At 44.2% G+C, this 18,649-nt stretch overlaps 1 protein-coding gene across 49 annotated transcripts in view; it reads left to right on the top strand.

Annotated features, from left to right (window-relative positions):
* The first annotated feature begins 13,425 nt into the window (after positions 1–13,425).
* The window catches only part of PHF21A (PHD finger protein 21A), a 192,761-nt gene continuing 187,537 nt past the window's right edge, over positions 13,426–18,649 (top strand). For 10 of the 49 annotated variants that reach the window (XR_015142360.1, XM_086341327.1, XM_086341337.1 and 7 more), the window contains exons 1-2: positions 15,123–15,312; positions 16,245–16,303. The gene's annotated coding sequence lies outside the window, so the exon portion shown is untranslated. Of the gene's footprint in view, positions 14,011–15,122; positions 15,313–15,900; positions 16,304–16,893; positions 17,086–18,649 lie in introns of those variants that run through there. The other 39 variants (XM_086341329.1, XM_086341339.1, XM_086341316.1 and 36 more) reach the window with 14 other exon arrangements.

The following is an 18,649-nucleotide window of genomic DNA, read 5'->3' as shown; positions in this document are numbered from 1 at the left end:
CCCAGCAGTGAGCCCTTAAATCAGGCAACTGTGTAGTAGCTATCTGTGGTCCCCAGTGCTGCTGGCCACACAGAGCCTTCAAACTAGGGACTTCCCTGATGGTCCGGTGGCTAAGACTCCGAGCTCCCAATGCAGGGAGCTCCCGGTTCCATCCCTGGTCAGGGAACTAGATCCCACACGCCACAACTAAAGATCCTCCGTGCAGCAACTAAGACCCAGCCCAGCCACATAAATAAATAAATAAAAATATTTTTTAAAGGGCTTTGACCTTTGTTCTTTGCTCAAGCAGCCCCTGGAGAATGTTCTAGGACTCACCTCCTCCCGTCCCACTGCAAACTGGAATGCATTCATTTAGTCCGCCCATGTTTCCTGAGCACCTGCTTTGTGCTAGGCTCTGTCTAGGGGCTGGGAATACAGGGGTGATGAACACGACAGTCGTGGCCCTCGGAACATTTTACATCTTTCCATACAACTTTTCCCCACCACCCTCCAATGTACATGAAGTGAAAACACTCACAAAAAGAATCATGTTTCATTTCTCTCGACCCACCAAATACAAAGTGTGTGTGGTGAGAGAGAGAGAGATCTTGCCAGAGAGAAAACTCTCAGTTTTGCAGTAGTCTCCCAGAACAAGGGGTCCATTTTTTGTCAGCCCCTGTTCAAAAAATCCCATGCCCCTCACCCAGTGCCCATACGTATGTTACCCTCACAGTTTGCATTCATAACGTGTTCAGCTGGAGAGCAGCAAAGTCTGCCTCCCACATTATACAGGACGGATTGGCAGCTGCGACTGAAGGCGATAGAAATAAGCTATTGATCAAGGGTTATAAAAGTACTGCCACTGGGGTCCTGTGATGCTTGCGAGCTGAGGGCAGCAGTAAAGTGCTACACAAATGCAATAACATTTATAACCCGAGGGCAAGTGCTTTTTACATGAAAATAAAAAGCTGATCCTCTGTTTAATTCTTTCCCCCTCCTTAGGCTGGGTTGGCCTTTGACAACTGCATTGACAGGTGCCTAAGCAGGGCCACTCTGGATGGGCTGGCCTTGTACTAAGTAGGTGACATGGGTTCTCCTTTGTCCCATGCCAGTGCCTTCTGCTGGTCTGTGGAGTAACCTGCACTTTGAAAGCTCCCCTGGCAGGCAGGAAGAAGCGGCCGTATCCTGCCATCCTGAGAGGCCCAGTAATGCCTTGGCCCCATGGGCCTGCCTTGGTTTGCTTTGCGGATGTCGCCTGGTCCTGTTGGGAGCTGAACTTTTCGCTTGAATGGATGCTGGAAATCACTCTTTAGAGCTTCATTCTGTGATATTTGTAAAAAAGGAAAAGTCCTATTTTAGGGAGAAATAAATGGAGAAGCATGATGGCTACAAATAGTGAAGGCATCATAAGGGCTGGACCTGAACAGCCCAGCTTTTCTTTCCAAAACTCACCAGACCAGTGTTTCCTAACATGAGTTCACAGCAACATCAGTCCTGTAAGATGCTGGATTAAAAAAATAAATAAATATAAACCTGGGCTATATAATCAAATAAATTGGGAAAATGCTTCCTCTTGGAGATTCTGATTGGGTCTTTGCAATTTAAAGTTTCTAAGAAGCCCTGCACTAAGAAAACAGGATAAATTTGCTCAACAGCATTTCCTGGGTTTACTTAACTGCCAAGCTGTCCTCTCACTTAAAATTTCTTTGGTCTTTTCCTTTTATACTACTTAATGCCTACTAACACACTTTGGGAAATGCTGCCAAGGTACGTATAATAAGATATGATAGGGAGTTGGTGATGGACGGGGAGGCCTGGCGTGCTGCAATTCATGGGGTCACAGAGAGTCAGACACGACTTAGCGACTGAACTGAACTGAACTGACATTGTATTCCTACCATGTGCAAGATACTTTACATGATTATTTCTAATCACCAAAGCAGCTCTACAAGGAGTATTATCCCTATTTCACCGATAAGAAGAGTGAGGCTAAGAATGGATAAATAACCTGCCCAAGGCCCTTCAGCTAGTAGTCACTTAACCAGGACTCTTCACCTAGGCTGTTCTGACTCCAAACTCCACATTATCTATTATACGATCTGTCTTTCTGGGATAGAGACTTCCTTCTCTTTTTGCCCAGGAGTTGGTGAGTTGCTTTTCTTCAGAGACCTTTGTCTCAGAATTAATTCATTCTTTCTAAAGCCTTGCCTGATTAATCTCTTAGCATAGCCCTACCCTGTATTTGCTTCCTCCTGGCTCACGGGAATTCCCATTAGAAAGCAGAACCTGAATGTAAGTAGCCATGGGCAGGAATCCCAGTTTTTCCATTTACTATTTATGTGACTTTAGGCAATTTACTTAACCCCTCTATACCTCAATTTTCTTACCTATAAAATTTTAAGTATGTACAAAACATCTGGCCCAGAATGCTTGGTAAATGTCAGCTGTTATTTTTCACTGTTAATGATTAACAGTAAGTTTTCATGGAGGAAAAAAAAAAACTTATCAAGAAAATTTTAGGGATCTCTGTTTTAAATCCCCCCAACTATCCTGGTATGATAAGACATGGTATTTTTGTGTTGAAGATGAAGAAATAGAAACCTGTTAAGCCAGCGGCTCTTTCAACGTGCAGCTATCAAATAGCAGAAGGACTTCGATTCTAAGTTCACAGAAAGTTAAGACACTAGGAGGTGTCCAATAGCTAAATGCACCTGAGAAGGCAGAGAAATTCAGATTTAAAATTTGGGAGCTCTTTCCCATTGAAATCCAGTCAGCAGGGATCATAAAAATTTCTCTGAAATTTAAGTTTGGTAAAATGAAAAAATGAGAAACTTTCATTTTAAAAGTTAGATCTAAAATGTGACTAGAAGCAGGGCCCACTTGTATCACCCACTACCATATTCTGTTTGCTTACTTTTTCTTTTTCACAGTTACTCAGGCCAAATCATTTTCCCTTAAAACAACATCCTTCTGGAAATCCACTTAGGTTCCCGTAACATGGAGAACATAAAATCTCCACGCTAATGTTGTCGTACCCTCAGTTGGTTTTGCTCTGTGATCTTTTTGGTTTTGCCTAGACCGCTGAGACAAGGATGCTCCAGGATGAAATGAGCTGTCTTTAGGCGCAGTTAGTCACGAAGCTTAGGTTCGAGCGTTTCACCTTTGAATGAGTCTGTTCCCATCAACCCACTGACGTTTATCATAGGAAATGTAGTCTTCACCCAGATTGGAATTTGAATGAGTTTTTCTTTTCTATTAGGTGAACATCAACAACACAGTGTACTTGGAAGAAAGAAGTTTGCGCTTATGCTAATTGAGGAAGTAATATGAAAATAAAATGTTTGTGGCTCTGAGACCCAAAATCCCTGTACCTTTGGGGAATCAAAAGTCCCCAGGTGGGTGTTGGAAAATGCTTCTTGTTTTTTAATTCTCACTCTCAATAAGTTAGGAGAACGTATTGCTGATTCTGGTCCCTACTTCTCTGTGTTATCTCCCCGTCCACCAGTGCAGTTCTCAGCCCAAAGTCCGTAACCCACTACTGCCTCTAGTTTCATTCACCCACTCAGATGCTGGGATGGTAGAAGTAGTGTTATTTTAAATTAAAATGAAAATGTAACGAATTCCTCTTTCTTTCACTTACAGCACTGCTGCTGCTAAGTCGCTTCAGTCGTGTCCGACTCTGTGCGACCCCATAGATGGCAGCCCACCAGGCTCCCCCGTCCCTGGGATCCTTCAGGCAAGAACACTGGAGTGGGTTGCCATTTCCTTCTCCAATGCATGAAAGTGAAAAGTGAAAGTGAAGTCACTCAGTCGTGTCCAACTCCTAGCGACCCCATGGACTGCAGCCTACCAGGCTCCTCTGTCCATGGGATTCGCCAGGCAAGAGTACTGGAGTGGGGTGCCATTGCCTTCTCCACTTACAGCACTAGTCTTCAGTAAACGCAGTCTTTTGCAATTTCTATCTCATCAGTTCTCTGCAGACAAAGAGAGAGACATGAACAGTATATGGCGTGTCCATTTTACAGATGGGAATAACAGTGGACTGTACATCAAAGCTGAGAACAACTTCTCTCCCATTCATCAACATTATACTGTGGAAGAGATTTGACTTATTCATGCCAATGAAGTATAAAACACAAGAGATCAACCTCTGTTTAGCCCTGGGGAAGAAGTGATACAGCTTTCATCAATAGACATCTATAGACATAATGCTTTGAGTTCAGAGAGCCTTCAAAACATTTATTATTCGAATAGTTTTCTTAGCATTACCACCTGTATGAAATACTTTTCCGTTTCAGAGATGATGCTAAAAGGAAAGTAGGCTGACTGGACTGAAAGAACAGAGTCTAGGGCTTCTGCTTCTCCACTGCCACCACACTGGGGTGTGGTTCTCTGTGTTCTAGCTTGGATGCACACAGATGATGAGTTTAACAAGAATGGGTGTCAGGTTCATCCAGAGATCATGACCTCAGGACGTAAATTATTCAGCAGCGAGGTTGATGTGACTATTTATAGGTCATAAATCAGTTATAAACTCAGAAATATGAGAACAGGTCCCTAAATAGGGAGGCAATTGTTACCTATCCAGGGTTTAATTTCAATAAGCAGGGTTGAAGCCAAGTAAATTGCGTATCTGATTCTCTCAGTGTTGGGCTTAGGGAGAAGTGGCTTAGGATAGGTGCATTGATTATAACACGGGATGGCGGGTAAGTCCGGCTGTGATGACATGGATTTCCATCTTGAGCAAGCTCCAAATATTTGGTGATGGCTGATGCTCTGAGTTGAGAAGGATTCTGAGGCCGAGTTCAGGCTCTGGAAACCCACAGGCCACAGATTTGCCATTCCTGACTTGGGTATTTCATCCTCTTTATCCATCAGTGACAGAGGTTTCCTCAAAGTGAGCCCACCAGGTCACATTTGCTCACCAAAATTGTCCTGCTGAATCCTGTACTCTGATGCATCTCCTACAACTGATCAAGGAAAAAGAAACCAAATTGCTTCCTTTCAAAGACACTTAGAGAGATGATAAGCCATTTGCAAGATAGAGATAATGAAGAAGAAATAAGGACACTCTACGGTCCAGCTGTGACAGATTGGGCTGCTGGCTGGACTGGGGGTAACTCCTTGTCCCTGTTATCCAGGAGGGCAGATTTCTGTGCCATGTCTGGGTTCTGAAACTCAGCCTGCCTCCTTTCTTTTCTCCCTTAGCAGTATATCTTTCTCTAATCAGCATCCAAGTTGATTCAAGTGCATCCCTCCATCGCATTTCAGTGTGAAGGAACGCCAGGCCTGAAGAGATACATCTGAGGTCATTCCAAGCTCTGAGTTGCTCCAGTCTCCTCGCCATGGAGAAAGCCCTCAGTGAGTCCCCTTCCTTCGGTGCCCAGGCCTTTCAAGGATCTGACCCCCGGGATTATGATTCCTGTGGCTGCTCCTTCTTCTCGTTCCTCTCTCTAGGCCCACATCAAACAAACTGTTACTGCTAGACCTTACTCCGGTTTCTGAAAAATCAGGTCATGTCCTGTTGGATGCCAGGCGTACCCCTGTGGCGCTCTGTTCAGAACGGCACTATCTTTGCAGCTCCGTGGCTCAGCACCCTGCCTGCAGCTTCCCGGTACTCTGCTCCCTCTCAGGTTTCATTCTACAGCCTTTCCCACAGGCCAGCCCTCCCTGCTGGTCCGGAGGCTCAGTGATAGCACCCCTTAGCTATTTTGATCCAACTTCTCTTCTGTGCAAAAGTTTCCTTTTTTCTAGAAGAATTATGGAGATGTCTGTAACTTCTTTCCTGTTTGTCCCATGGCATCATTCTAAATAGGCAATAATTTACATTTATTGAGAGTTTAGGTGCCAGACTCATCCAAATCTTTACAACTGCTATTCCATTTAATCCTAACAACAAATCTATCATTATCCCCATTTAACTGGTGAAAAGACTGAGGGACTAGACACTAATTGTCCAGAATCATATAGCAAGCGGTAAATGGTGACAGGACTTTTACTATCTGATTTCAATTGATCCTTTTACAAAACTGCCATGTGATCATTTAAAATCAAATTTGGACAGCAAAGGCATTACTGTGTCCTCTGGGAAATCACTACTGTTTTTTTCAAATTCATGATAACTTTTTTTTTTAATATCCTAATGATAAAACATGTTTATGACAGAATTCTCAAACCTTTAAAAACACCCAGTGATTACATAGGTGTGTTTATTTTGCGAAAACTTACTGTTGTGTACAATTTGTGATCTGTGCGCTTCTCTGTATGTTATAATTTTATTAAAGTTTATATAAAAGATGCCCTCAGACACCTCCCTGCACCCTATTAGGACTTCAGTGCAATTTGCCAATGCTATGGGGGAAGGTGAGTTTTGCAACAGCACCAAGTCGGATTTAAATACTAGACATACATCGTGCTAGCTGTGCGTACTAGGTCTGACCCTAAGTGTTTTATGTGGTACAGAGGTTGTAAAAAGCTTATTACAACATTATTTCAATAAGGGGAGGAGAACCTTGTGTTATTGCAAGAAAACTGTACCCTGATTTAACTTGAAAGATGAAAGGTTACATCCTACAGTTTGATGCTGCTTTCCTTGTTTTGGAATTTGGGATGCCATATATTTATAACTAGGTTTCACTTGTATAGATATATTAATTGGTTCTTCAGATTTGCAAGTTTCAATGTTCACAGAAAAGAAATAACAATAAAATGATATGTATTTGTGCAATGTGATGCAGTTTGCCGAAGACCAATAATATAATAATATTTATCCAGTACATATGGTGTATCTTACATCATTTAATCTCCGTTAACAACGAAGTCATGTGGTTATTTCTGTATTTTTCACACAAGGAAACTGTGACTTACGACAGTGCATCATTTACCCAAGGTCAAGCCAAGACTGTGCAATTTCAATGTTCCTAGTTCCTCAAGAACAAGCCCCGCTACTTCTCATTAACAGCCTGGACCTTCACAACAACCCAGTGGATTAAGCGTTATTTTCTCCCATTTTGGACAAGGAAATAGGCCCCAAGAGATAAAGTGATTAGCTAGACATTTGCAGAGCCCAGACCCAAGCTCAGGTGCTCACACTCTGAATCTGGGAATGCCTTCCACCAAATAACGTCCTTGCTCAAGGCCCACAACGCAATTTATTTATGTTGATAATAGATAAGCTAAAGGTGCACACAACAAGATGATAAAATTCATTCCGCATCCCCCGTCTTGGAGGATCTCCCTGTCATACTTTTAGCAGCTCAGCAGCTCTAAGGCAGACATTACAGCTCTTAATTGCAACCATTTTCGTTTTTAACCACAGATCCAGCCTAAACCCCCTGATCCACCCCCAGTTACTTTTTGGGAAAAGAATTGGGATCTGCTTCTGTGGAGGGCAGAGTCACACATATGCAAATACACACCTACATCTATCCATGGGGTTTAGTGGTTTTCAACCCCGACCACCTACAATCCCTCATCCTCTGCCTCCCCCTCCGAACCTGGTGCAATTTTACCCCTCCTTCTTCTGGCCCCATACACACGTGGGGGACTTGCGGCAATGTCTGGAGATCTTTGGTTGTAAAAACCGCGGCGGAGGTGCTACTGGTATTTAGTGGATAGAGACCGAGGACACGGCTAAATATCTGTCCCCCCTCCCACAACACAAACTTATCTGGCTCCAAATGTCAATGATGTGAGGTTGAAGAGCTCTAGTCTAGGCGATTCTACTAAACACATATACCTGAAGTTGCTTAGGATTAAACTGCTTATTTGGTGATCATGACAAGGTAGTGAAATTGAAAGTACTCTTGAGAAGGTTGACTGCTTATTCACCAATATTTATTTATATACCAGTTATATCTGACCCATTTCCAATGATAATTTCAGCTTACCATAAAAGCACACACAAGCGAGTCAAGGAGATTTTTAAAAGATCAGAAACCATTGAGACAGAGGGGAGAAAGATCATACATTCAGCTTCTGCTAGCCACTGGGGATTTTCTGTCATAATTCTTTAAAAATCACATTGATATATCTTCTCTACTTATTTAAGTATTTTGTTGGTACAAGCCAGGCTTTCACTTATTGCAGCCCAATAAAAATTAGAAAGCAATTCCAATAGTTACTTCCTTGCCTCAGTGAAGAGGTAGGACCTTCAGATTTCCAGTGTTAAAATCTTCTTTAGAGTGACCTTTTAAAAGACAATGGGGTTACTTTTCAACCTGGAGTAGAAAAAAGGACAGAGTTGGAGTGAAGGACAGGTAGGAGTTAGGGAGACTGGATGAGAAAGCTATTCAAGTAGCCCTTTGTGGGGCAGGTTCATTATGTTCTTTGAAATACTGTCAAATTCCAGAATATCAGAGACAATCATATACAGTTATAGGTACAAAAACCTTAATATCTAGGGTATGGCACGTATTATGTTACCATAAAACTGTAAAATAAGAAAATGTCAAAGACACTTCTTTATTCTTTAATATATAATGTTCCTCTATGACACCATAATATATAATGCCTCTTCATATTTTTCCTATATTTACAGTATCTCTGCATTAGATTGACCGCCTTTATAGGGAGCTAGCTGTTTTATCATTTTGAATGACATTTTACATTCTCCAAGAGAATCCCAATATTAATTAAATATTTTCTGTTCAATGAAAGTTATTTAGATTCCTACCTCCTAACTTACACATACATATATGGTAAATGTGAAAAATAAAAACCATAAAAATGCGAGAAGAAAACTGTAGGTATTTTTCTAATCATGGACTTTGAATGACCTCTTGAAGCAATGGGATGGAAGGCAGGAACACATAGGAAAACACTGACAGATTTGACTGCGTATATAAGAATTAAAGGGCTTCCCTGGTGGCTCACTGGTAAAGAACCTGCCTACCAGTGCAGGAGACATGGGTCCAGGAAGATCCCATATGCTGCAGAGCAACTAAGCCCACGTGCGGAAACTACTGAGACCGTGCCCTAGAGCCTATACTCCACAAGAGATGCCACGGCACCGCAACTACAGAGTAGCCGCCGACTCGACACAACTAGAGAAAAGCCTGTGCTGCAGCGAAGACCCAGCACAGCCAAATAAATAAATAAATATTAAAAACTATACTCCAATGTTTAATAACATCCAAAAGTTGAGCTTTACCTCTTCTCAGCAGGGTTTTGATGACTAATAAATGAGAATGGAGGCTAACTAGGTGGTAGGAGAGCAAACTCTCAGTCACTGTGCACCTGCCATTATTATTAGGTCATTCATGTCTGAACTGTTTACCGCAAAGGAACTTCTGGTGGTAAGCTTTCCATTTCCAGCTTATTTCTGGGATCTTCACTAACTTACGCTAATTCCTCTATTTTTTTCCTTTAGCACTTATGCTGGTTACCCTTTCAAAAATCCTGCAAAGTATTGTAAAATCCTGCAAAGTATTGTATTTATTTTATGTATGAGAAACACCAGGGTTCAGAAGGTCTATGTGTTTTTCTCAGGCCACATAGTTAGTGAGGGTCTACTGAGTGCCTTGTGTCAGGGACACTTAAGAGCCTGAGAAAGACGCATGGAAATACAGCACAGCCTTGAGTCACCCCAAGACTCCTGGGATGCCATATGCCACATTAGCACTGACGAGGTATTGGAACTCCACGTGTTCACCTTATCTGGTTACATTAACTCAAAACGAATCTGAAGGCACAGGAAAAGATGTCTTATGTGGCCTTGTGTGCCAGGCACTGTGCTGAGCACACTCCCTAAATTATTTCATTCAATTTTCTCGGTAGTCCTAAAAAGTAGGTATTAAGAGCTGCATTTTACAAGATAGGAAAACTAAGGCTCTGAAAGATTAAGTTATTTGCCTAAGGTGCCTTAGTTGAGAAGAAGTGATATGTCTTAAGTGTGAGAATCCAAGGCCATTGGTTCCACTCCTCTTCACCATCTTAGAGTGAGGAAGAGTATATAAATGGAAACGTGGTTGCATAATGAATCACAAGCTAAATAATTCTTTTTCATAGAGTTTGATATATAAGTTATTAGACAATTATTTAGCTAAAATATTTTAATAAAATGTAAATATCAAACATGAGTTTACATTTATTTTTTTTGGAGTTTAATTGCTTTACAATGTTGTGTCTGTTTCTGCTGTACAACAACAGCAGAAGGTGAATCAGCCATATACATACATATATTCCCTCCCTCTTGAGCCTCCCTCCCACACCCCACTTCCAGCAACCCAGCCTCTACGTTACCAGAGAGCACCAAGCTGAGCTCCCTGTGTTATACAGCAGCTATTTTATGACACTCATTTTTGATTGTTATGGATTTAGTGAGAAATATTTGGGAAGTTTCCTGGTGGCTCAGACAGTAAACAATCAGCTTGCAATGCGGGAGACCCAGGTTCAATCCCTGGGCTGGGAAGATCCCCTGGAAAAGGGAGTGGAAACCCACTCTAATATTCTTGCCTGGAGAATTCCATGGACAGCGGAGCATAGTGGACAACAGTTTGATTGCTATTCAAACATGTTAGTAACGAAGCACTTATACAAGAAGTTCAGGGGCTTTAGTCTTCAAAAATTGGGTTGATAAAGGATGGCCCATGGGCCCAATCCTGCCCACCCACTGGTTTCTTGAGGTCCATGAGCTAAGAATGTTTTAACATTTTTTTTTAAAGGGTGAAAAAAATAGGAATATTTTCTGACACATAAAAAGTACATAAAATTAAAATGTCACTGCCCATAAATAAAGGCTTTATTACAACACAGCCAGGCTCATTTGTTTACCTACTTTCTATGGCTACTCTTGTGTTACAACTGCATGGAGTTGAGAGGTTGTGACAGAGACTATGTGGCCTGCAAAGTCTAAGATAGTTCCTATCTGGGATTCTACATAAAAAAAATTTGCTGACCCCTGTTCTACAGCATTTACACATTCAGGCACAATGCGAGTTTCTCAATTTTTTCTATGAAATTCTGAAACATTCTAAACTTTTTTTTTTCTGCCAGAAAGAATGCTAAAGCAGTCTTGCTCTGAAAAAATTTTGACAGCCTGGGCTGATTTGAAATGACACCATTAGATTCTGGTCCAGTGCCTAGTGGGTTCTTCTTGAAAGACCCCTGCCTTCACTCATCTTTTAGATACATTAGAGTTATCTCTAGACAGTAAAGCTGCATCTTACTACCCAACCAGTCCTTCCTTTATTTATACTGACTGCATTATGGGTTTAGTTTCACAACATTATGAGTTTATCCAAGCTTTTTGAATCATTTATAGGGACTTTCATTTTCAATCTCAAACTCTTACACTCTGCTATGAAATTTTTTTTTTAATGTAAAGCTCAGAGCACTAAATGGGCTACACATGTAAAATAAAGCCCATAATTTTATTTATCCTTTAGCGTTAAGAAATCAGAATTTTTTAAAATTGCTTTTTCTTGAGAAATGAAACTTAATTTTGCAGAAATAAAAAAATGCTTGCATGTCCAGGGATCTCAAAGCACCTCTGGTGGAAATACAAAACAGGATAAAGAACGTCCATTTATTTTTAAATACTGTTTACTTCTTGAGGGAAGTAGTATTTAATATAAAAGATGTGACTAGTAACAAATAGAGTCCAAGACTATTTCTGGTTCTGTCAATGACTCACTTTGACTTTGAGCAAATCGTCTCAGCACTGTTGCTCTTTATCTGCAAAAACTGGACTTCATGCCTATGGGAGTTGCATGGCTAATCAATGCCTGAAAAATGCGTAGTGGCAGATGCTACAAAAGTGCTGAGCCTTAAAAACAAAACCACCCCCACCCCCCATTTGTATTCAGTTGAGGTTGGGGCTTATTGTTATTTAACATTCGAAGGCCAACACTACGTTAAGTCCAGCGTGCTGAACAGAACAGATAATAATCACCGCCCAGTAGGAATTAAAAAAAAAATCTAAGATTTTTGGACTTTTTATTTTTTCCTTTTCGTGGTTAGGTATTATTTTAGAATCTAGTAATATATCCATACAAAAACATTCAGCTCTAAGTTGAAAACTATCGATTTGAAAATCTAAATAAACCCCCTGGAAAAGAAAAAAAAAAAAAAAGCCTTCCCCCCGCCCCGCCAAGAAATCTCTCAAAACAAGAATTCTTCTGATGTTTTTTTTTTCCTCGCTGCAGTTCTCCATGTTACAGTCCTTGGAGGCAGAATAGGCATAAAATACTTTCACTAATAAAATATGACAAACCGCCGGATTATACGTGGCCGATTCCCAGTGATTGCCCTGCTACACAAAGCAGAAAAGTAAATGCCATCATCCCCCTTAGAACAAAAGAACTTAGGAATAAAAAACATGGAGGGGGGGGAGAAAGCGGCAATAAATAAAGGTGAGCGAGGACCCCGGCCCCCGCCCCTCCCCGAAGCGAGTGTGGGACGGAGTGTGGCTAATAAAGTGGTTCAAGGGTAGTTATTTGGAAAGGGGGCGGGGTGGCGAGGGGAGGGAGCGGGCGAGCGAGCGAGCGGCGGCCGGGGATTGCATGTTGCATTCGACTTGAGGTGGCATCTTTCTCCTGTTGCCTGGACCACGCTCCCCCATTGCAGTGCTTTCCCCCTCGCTTCTCTCCGTCCCTGCCCTCCACGGCTTTCTTTCCCCCCCACCCCTTTCCAAACTGCTGTTGCACTGGAGGGAGTTGGGGCCGCTCCGAAGACCCTTTTGCAGCTCCTGCCGACGGGAGGGGGGAGTTGGGTTCGGGCCGCCGAGTTGGTGGTGGTGGTGGTGCTGGGGGTTGCGGGGGGAGTGGCGGCCGCAGCAGGCTCCGGCCTCGCCTCAGCTGCAGCTCCTAAGATGCCGAGCTGCAGCGCTGCACGGGCCCATCATTGCGGCGGCCCCGGAGTTTGGCCGCTCGGTGCTCAGCCCCATCACCACCACAGCCGCCGCCGCCGCCGCCGCCGCTGCACTGGAGTTTGGCTGCCGCTGCCCTACTTCACTCTAGTTTAGTTTCACTCACTTTACATCCGGGTTTTTTCCCTAGGCAATGGGGGCCGCAGCACACCCCGTTCCTTAGGCAAAGTGAAATAAATTCGCCGCACCGACACGTCAAGTAGTCCGCCCGCCGAGCGCCGCCGCGGGCCCCCTGCCGCCCCTCCCGCCGTCCCCCCCCCACCCCCCCGGGGGAGGTGAGGGGCCCGTACTTCCCCGGGAGCCGCTGGGAGGGAGGTGCGGCGGGGGGGCGGCCCGGGCCGGCCGCCGTACAACTCCGCCCGGCGGCCCCCGCCCCCGCGCCCGTGCCCCTCTACCCCGGCGCCTCCTCTCCTTCCCCCGCCCCCCCCTCCCCCCCCACTCCGCCCTCGTCCCCGCTTTCCTCAGCCTCAGTCCCTCTCGCCCGGCTCTCGGGAGCGGCGGGGGCGCGCACGGCGGCGGCGGCGGGCCGGCGGGGCCGCGCGGCGGGCTCCCGCGCGGGCGAGAGTGTGTCTGGGCCTGGGCGGAGGGATCCCCGGGCTGAGGCGGCGGAGGTGCTGCGGCCCGGGGCCGGGTGGTGAATGGGCTGGTGGTGCTCGCCGCCGCCGCCGCCGCCGCTGCTGCTGAGGAGGAGGAGGAGGAGGATGAAGAGTTGGGCTTGTTTGTCTCCCACAGTTTCTCTCCTGCTGCTCTGATTTCTGCCCTCCCGTTCCGGCCCGGGGCCTGTGTGTGTGTGTGTGTGTGTCTCTCCTGGACGAGGAGGAGGATCCAGTTCCTCCCCCCCCACCCCCTCCTCCCCACCCCCCCTTGCCTGGGGAAGAGGAGGAAAGAAACAGCCCAGAGAGAGAGGGAGAGAGAGAGAGTGAGTGAGGGAGAGAGGGAGAGAGAGAGGAGGAGGAGGGAGAGGGGAACAACCTACCATCTTAACACACTAATATCTAAAAAGTGCGAGAGGCCCAGAGCAGCAGAGAAGCAGCAGCAGCCGCTCCAGCGCCTTCCCTCCCTCCCCATGAAGAAGAGTTCCCTCCTCCTCCTCCTCCTTGCTTCTCCTGCTCAGAGTTCCTGCCTCCAGCTGCCAGGGGGGACAGCCAGCCAGCAGCAGGAGGGTGCAGTATCCCAGCTTTTCCATTCTCTCTTCTCCTCACTCTCCTCTCCTCTCTTTTTTTTTTTTTCTGGAGTAGCTCTGTTTCCCCTCCCTCCCCCCTTCCCCCTCTCTCTTCTCTCTTCTCTTTCTCTCTCTCTGTCTTGTCTCTGGTGTTTGTCTCTGGGAGGAACAGGGGGCTGCTTGCTTGGAGTTTGTTGTGGGGTGGGGGGAGGAGGGAGGGGGAGGGGAGGGGTGTGTGGGAGGGAGGAGGGAAACGGGGGGTGTTCGCGCCAGGACCCCTCAGTCAACTTGAGATTTGAGCAATAACTTCCCCTTCGGGGCGCCCCCCTCCCCCTGCGTGCCCTTCCTATTCCACCGCCCCCCCCAACCAAAAAAAAAAAAAAAAGACAATGGAAAAACCTGGTCTCCCCCTTCCTCCCCTCTGCCCTCCACCCCTCCCCAGGATAAATTGGAAGTAAGTTTATGAGCAGCCTCGGGAGCCTGGGCGCTGAGTGCTGGGCCGGAGCGGGTGACAGAGGCGGCGCGCCGGGGGTGGCGGGGAGGGGGGTGTCACATTGTCCCGGCGGGGGGCCGGGGAGTGGGTGGGGGGGCGGCCGGCGGGGGCGGGGGGCGCGGAGCCTCGTCCGCCCCCTTGGGCGCTCTCCCCTCGGCCCGGGGATGGTCGCCGGGGCTCTTTCACTACCCCACCCCCCACCCCCTCGGGATGCTGTCGGGGGGAAGTTTTTATTATGGTTATTTATTTAATTTTTTTTTTTGGAAAACCATCTTGTTTGATGACTGAGGGATCTGGTTTAAAAAAAAAAAAGCTGCGGCTGCTGACGCTGCCGGGCCCGTGTGTGTGTGTGTGTGTGTGTGTGTGTGTGTGTGTGTGTGTGTGTGTACGTGTGTGTGTGTGTGTGTGTGTTGGTGCATTTGTCTTGGGTGGCCGGAGCAGCGTTGGGGAAATTCCGCTTATTCTTCTTCTTCTGCAACTTGTTATTCCGGAGAGTCTGCCTGCACCCCTCACCCCGGGGCCGGCCCTCCCGCACTCGCCCCCGCCGCCCGCGGCCGCGGGGCGCCCCCGGTACCCCGAGCGGGCCGGGGCCGGCAAGAGAGGGGCCGCGGCCGCCCCTCCCCCGCCCGCGCCCCCGCCGGGGGGAGGGGCACGCGGAGTGGGACTCTTTCCGTTTGGTCCAGCCCCGTCGTGCACGCAGTTCCCAACACTTCTCGTCATCCTCTCTTTGGTCTCTTTATTCTGCTGAGCGGTGCTGCTAGGATTTCTTTCTTTTTTTTTTTTTTCTCTCCCCTGACCACGTTCGCGATGGTGGGTAGCAGCAAGGTGGTCCTGGCAGGGGAGGGGTCGATGTCGAGATTGGGCACCGGGGGGAAGAATGTCTCTTTTCAACTTTGTCTGTGGCTTGCACCCCCGGAGAAGGCCACACGCCGGTTGTGGGGTGCAGATGTGCCGAGAGTGATTTCTAAGTAGTTGAGTTGTCGAGATGAGGGCACGACTGCTAATGGTAGGCAGGTTTTGTTTTCATTGGTGAATCTGGTGTCATCATATTCCGGTCATATGTTGAAATATTCTTTGTTTAGGTCTTGAAGTAGAGGATCTTACTCCGCACGTCCACATTGTTTTGTTTTTAAATGATGTCTCTGCAAGTATGGCTTTCTAGAATTTAAAATGTGAGTTAAGGTCCGGGCGTGTGCGGGCCTCAGCACTGGCCTTGACAGTGAACTTTGTGGCTCTATTTTGGTTTTCAAAGATTTGCTCCATAGCTGGGGTGCGAGCTGAGCATTTTAGGGTCAGGAATGTAGATGCTTGAGCTGGGGACGTTGGAGAAGGAAGAACATTTATATATTAATAATTGATAGCAGAATATTAGAATCAGATTAATTGGACTGATGAAAGTTTTTTTTTTTTTTTAAAGCAGTTATGCACTCTAGGAAGGAAGCCTTTTCATAGGCACACTTTAAAGGGGTTCTTTAGGGCGCAGAGCTTGAATATCTCCTTTTAGAGAGGGTACTCACCAACATCTGTAGCTTCCTTGAGGGCCTGCTAAAGGGACTGAAACTGGGGCTAAGACATCGAAGTGTACTTTTCAACGTTTATGTTGGGTTTGTTTACATCTGATGTTCACTCACGTTTGGGCAGTAGAAATAAATAGGTCAGCTTTTCTTTTGCTTTCTGAAGACTAGCCCCCTCCCCCAGCCCCCTTTTTTTTTCTAAGTTTCACAATTTACTTGGTTTCACAGCATTGTAGGAAACTGTTACTACATTTTTATTGGAAATACTATTATTCATTTTGATTTTGGTAAGTCCTTTTCTGTTCTTTTTCTCTCTTTATATATGGAATCTACGTTGTGGGCTTAAAACTGGCTTATTAAGGTCCATTTAAAATGTTTAAGAATGCATTTTAAAATCTCAGGACACATCTTTTGATGGCAAAGAGGAAGTTTTTGTTTGCAGTTATGCTCATGTTTATGAAAAAATTCTGTACTTAAAACTTTTGTAGATACAACTATCCTTAAATGAAGAGTAGAGTAATAGTGCAGAAAATTCTTCAAGTTTCTGGCTAACACATTAAAAATATTCCAGGTGCTTTTCTTTATGTCATACTTTTGCTTTTCTTAAGGTAATAGTATTTGCAATATGACTGATGTTGCTTGGATGGTCTTAATAGTCTTTTCGCTTGAATGCCTCAGAAGATTTTTAACAGAGTTTTAAGATAATTTTGCAAGCTTTATTTAAGCTTATTGCACTTAGAACTCCCAGGTGAGTCTTTATGGAACTGGAAAAGTAAAAAGCCCCCTGCCTCTGCCAGATTTTGTTTTTAAGAGGTGTAAGTGTTGGGTGGCCCCTATTTCTTTTAGCTTTGAAGGGTCCATCCTTTTTCCCATTCAGTCATCTGGAAGAGCTGCCTCAGAAATACTCTTCTTCTGCTTACATGAAGAACTCTAAATGCTATCCAGCAGGAGGTGCTGCAGCAAGATAAAGGAAACCTCTGAATTGTAAGGGTCTTGCTACTTATTACAGCTCTACTTAGCTTCAGCTAAGCAACAGGATTAACACCTTAAAGTTCCAGAAAGATCTTGAGTAAGTCCATTGAAAAATTCCATTCGCTATTAGAAGCTGAAATTTGTGATTGCTTTTTACCTGCTTACAATATTACACAAAGTAGATTGCTTATGGTGGACAGCTTAAGGATGCTGCCCTTAGGTACAGAGTACTGTTAGAAATATTTTGCTTGGAAAATAATTAGTCTCATATTGGAGTTACTCTCATATTGGTGAGTGGAGTGTTGAACACGTTTTTAAAAATTATGTGCTGTGGATGGCTATAAACAAAAGTAGTTAATACGACTTGGGACTTTTGACTTTGAGGTCATCTTTATAATATTGAGTGAGATATAGAGTACTTGAACTATTATTGGAAAGGGAGATATTGTATGGAAAAATTCTTAGACTTTCTGTGTTTTTTTCCTTCCCATCTGTGGACAGTAATCCTAATAGATAAATTCTTAGGCCCTCAACTTTATAAATACATGCAGTTAATGTGTTTTGAGTTGGCCTCCAAAGACCGAGATTCTTGAACTAGAAGTAAAGTTCTGTCTGTGGGTATAGGTCATTGCTGATATGGCTGTTAGTAACACAACAGTAATTGCATAAAGGTGGAAGTATTTTCGTAGCATTTATAGCACATGGTCCTTTGAAACTCTTGTTAGTCTTAGGTGAATTGATTTATCACTGGAAATATTATGGTACTGTGGTGGCTTGTAAAGTTTTATATCAAAGTTTTAAAAACTTAAGAATGTGTAGCAAATTTGATGAACTTGTTTGAATTTTGTTTGTTTTTTGGAAATAATGCTGTACTTTTTTCTCAATAAGATCAAATGATATAATACATGTGAAAGTTCTTTGTAAATTGTCAGCAGCCATGCAGATGTTAAGTTGTTGAGATAGGTGGCTAATTAATACATGGGCAGAAGCTCCTGGCTTTAAAATATTAACTTTATTCATATGATTTGGGAAACGAGTGCATTAAAAGTGCACCCAGAACACTTTATGAACTTTTTTTTAATACTGCTGTGGTTACCAAAAAGCTCTTTGTTAGAATATTGAAGCTTTGTTTAAAAATGCTGTCTAGGCAGTTTCCCCTAATAAAAAAAAAATAATAAATTTTTCCTTTTGTAGACCCTGTGAAATGTGTATCTCCTGTTAAAGTTTTTCTTCATTCTCCATTGATGTGATAGTACTTGATTTTAGTGATTATTTTAAAGTTCCTGTATTTTTCTATAGACTTTTAGTAACACACAGAGTAACAGATGTCATGGTTAATATTTTGATTGTTTTGACTGATCCTGCTAACTTTCTGAAAAATTCTTGCTGACTAAACCATTCAGACTTGTTCAGAGTGAAAAAGACATGTATCTGTATGCGTTAGTATTAGGTACCTGTGTGTATCATTTTTGTTTTTCTAATTGAGAAGGATGCGTGAGGAAATGACTACTCAAATCTAGAGGAGTGCACTGAAATATTTTTGGTGTCAAAATAACTTAGGAGTTTAAAACTCAGAACTTTTGAGTTCTGGCTTTCTTACAGACTCTACTCATACATTTGGACTGAAATAAAGAAACATATAGATAATGGGGAGTTCCTAT

Source organism: Bos grunniens, chromosome 15 (genome assembly GCF_055505025.1).
Source record: "Bos grunniens cultivar Pamir isolate PY7600 chromosome 15, Bosgru_T2T1.0, whole genome shotgun sequence".
NCBI lineage: Eukaryota > Metazoa > Chordata > Mammalia > Artiodactyla > Bovidae > Bos > Bos grunniens.
The sequence above is the reverse complement of the archived record's forward strand: the minus strand, read 5'-3'. Positions and strand labels throughout refer to the sequence as shown.